The 2,913-nt window shown below is 50.9% G+C and overlaps 1 long non-coding RNA gene across 1 annotated transcript; it reads left to right on the top strand.

Moving 5' to 3' along the window:
- The first annotated feature begins 696 nt into the window (after positions 1 to 696).
- Positions 697 to 2,261, top strand: LOC121489056. Its single transcript, XR_005987257.1, has 3 exons — positions 697 to 748; positions 1,724 to 1,832; positions 2,176 to 2,261. It is a non-coding gene; the product is annotated as an uncharacterized LOC121489056 (long non-coding RNA).
- Positions 2,262 to 2,913: the final 652 nt, after the last annotated feature.

Genomic DNA, 2,913 nt, shown 5'->3' with positions numbered 1-2,913 from the left:
AAGGACATTTCCTCATAAGATTCTTATGGTAAAGGGGAAAAAACCTTCTGTGGTCTCAGAAACACATCTTATAAAATAGGTCTCCCAGAATTCAGGCCACAGATCTGTCCCCAGCAGCCATAATGACACACTAAATGAGAAGCGTCCGAGGCCTAGGTGATACCAAATTCTGCCCTGCTGAGTACACATGGAGAGGAAAATGACCAAATGCCTTTTCAGTCCATTATCAATCCAATCTACTTCTTGAGCGGCAGCAGAGTAGAAATCGAGTTCTAAAAATATCATTGTAATCTGTGGCTTGGAAAGCCAGGTTAAGGGTGTGTGTGTGTGTGTGTGCACACGCGTGCGTGTGCACGTGCTCACCTGCGTGCAGGCTAGAATGAGGAAATGAGTACTACCTTGTGCATATATGCAACACTAATTTTTTTAAATTTAAATTCAATTTGCCAACATATATAACACCCAGTGCTCATCCCGTCAAGTGCCCCCTCAGTGCCTGTCACCCAGTCCCCTCCCCCCCTTCCCCTCTGCAATCCCTGTTTGTTTTCCAGAATCAGGAGTCTCTCATGGTTTGAGTTCCTCTCTTATTTTTCCCACTCAGTTCCCCCCTTGCCCTTATGGTCCCTTTCACTATTTCTTATTTTCTTTCTAGGCAGCAGATTCAGTGCTGGTGAGTGGGAGAGTTGGGAGAGGGGAGCAAGCAGCACCTTCCATCCCTTACCTCACATGGCACTTGGGAACCTCTGAGGTAGGCACTCAAAACAGCCAGGAAGCACCAGAATGGATATGTAAACTCAAATCCAAAGGCCCTCTGCAGGCCACTGCTGCGCGCCCCCCCCCCGCCCCCAGGTCAGAGCAGAGATGGGGGGGGGGTTGGGTCATGCTCACAGCTCCCCCAGCCCCAGGAAGGCCCCCAGCCCTGTGAAGGCCCCAGAACGGCCCCTGAACCTGCTTGTTGAATGTGCTGGATTCAGAACGATGGGTTACCACCATCTGAGGGGTTACTGAGTAGACTGAGAAGAGGCTCCACGACTATCTGAGGTCCAGTGATCCCCCTTGAGGGGACATGGAACCGGATAATGCCAGACACCAATCAATCGTGTGTTGTATTGACAACCCCTGGTTTACTCATATGGGGCACTGCCTGTCAGTGTTCCTCTGCGTGCTTTGAAGTGGGCTGACTTTTGATGACAAAGGTGTGTTAGATTGTGTACCAGTCCAGGTCTATTTTTGGCTTTGGAGTACAGGGCTGCTTAATGCTCTGAGAAGAACCTTGTAGAGTTTAGGTAATCTAGCTATTCCTCAATATAGGAATAGAACTTAGTGGTGGGGGTGGAGGGAGTAATTTTGTGTTACAAAATTATCTACCATGAGAGTGTCTTCTTTTTTTTTTTTTTAAAGATTGTATTTATTTATTTGTGAGACAGAGAGAGGCAGAGACACAGGCAGAGGGAGAAGCAGGCTCCCTGCCGGGAGCCTGTCCTGGGACTCAATCCCAATCCGGGACTCCAGGATTACACCTTGGGCCCAAGGCAGACCCTCAACCGCTGAGCCACGGCAGGGGTGGGGGGGGGTGGGTGGGGGGGTGTCCCTAGAGAGTGTTTAGCATATGAATCATTATGAGTCAATATTCCCCAGGCTGAAGCCACTACCTAGGCCGCTGTGAGCCTGTGCAAAGGAGTACTCAGCTCCCTCTTCCTTCGTTCTCCTTTCTCTTCTCCAGGCAGAGCAACATCCCTTCAGCCAAGCTCAGGAAAGCTGGTGAAGTGACAACTGGCTGTCCCCAAGAATAGAAGTTTGAGCACAAGAATACAGACTAGAGAAGCAGAGGGGTGAGAGGAAAGATTTGTGACATCTGCTAAGAATGTCCCTGCGTACCCAGGGGACACCCAGCACAGGGAGTGAGGCCCCCCCTTGGGACTGTTTGCCCAGGGCTCCTGGGGAATTTTGAGGGAGAAAGGAACACAGTCCCCACGATGTCAGAGCCCCCACCTGTTTATACTAACTGGTTTCTACCACCCAAGGGGGTAAATTAAGCTGCATATTTGGTGATGAGGAAGTGAAGTGGAATGTGAGAATCCTTATTACTGACGTCAAGCTTGCCTTTCATTTTATTTATACCCATGACATTGTGACACAGGATCTAATTTTCCATTGTATTTTTTTCTCTGTTAGGACCCGAGTGATGACAAATGATTTTGTGCCTGAGCCTGGAAAACACTTCAGGTTGGAAGCTCGGGATCCTGCAGGATTCAGCGCCTCCCGCACCCCACCCCACCCCCCGGTTGCCGGGCCCTCCCCCCGAGTCTGTGACCGTCAGATGGGCCAAGGGTGCCAGGCGGCCGGGCGGGCTTCCCTGCTCCTTGCTCGGCTGCGGACTCGGGGCCTCGGCCCTACGAGCGGCCTCCCTCCGTGACTTCCCAGGGCCTCAGATCCAGACGTAGAGCCTCGCAGCTGAGGGCCCCTCCTGCCCTGAAGGGAAGCCCTGCCTGGGTCCCCCCAATCGGCCACTGTTTTAGCAGGGCCCCCTGTCGCCAGCTTTTCAACCATATTTTTCAACCTCTGACCCTAGAGTAATCTCAACTTCCTTGTACTCGGTTCAGAAGATGTTTGCTATTCAGGATTCTGATGCCGAAGTGTGATAAGAGAGGCCTCAGGCCTTCTGAGTTAGTAAACCAACAGAGTCCAAGGATGTGAAAACTGAGAAGCAGGACAGCCATGCCCTGAGAGGTGGCACAGCGCCAGCTTCTGTCACCCGAAATCTTCCAGGATATTTAGAAACGGGTGTTAGTGGGACTTGACTACATTGCGGATATCTTGTTTGTTTTGTTTTTGAAACGAGAGTCTCCCATAGCACCAACGAAAGCAGATCTGTGATCTGTGTTTTATTGAATCTACGGTAGTTCCTATGCT

Source organism: Vulpes lagopus, chromosome 4, assembly GCF_018345385.1.
Source record: "Vulpes lagopus strain Blue_001 chromosome 4, ASM1834538v1, whole genome shotgun sequence".
Classification (NCBI taxonomy): Eukaryota; Metazoa; Chordata; class Mammalia; order Carnivora; family Canidae; genus Vulpes; species Vulpes lagopus.
Note: the sequence above shows the minus strand (reverse complement) of the source record. Positions and strands in the feature narration are given on the sequence as shown.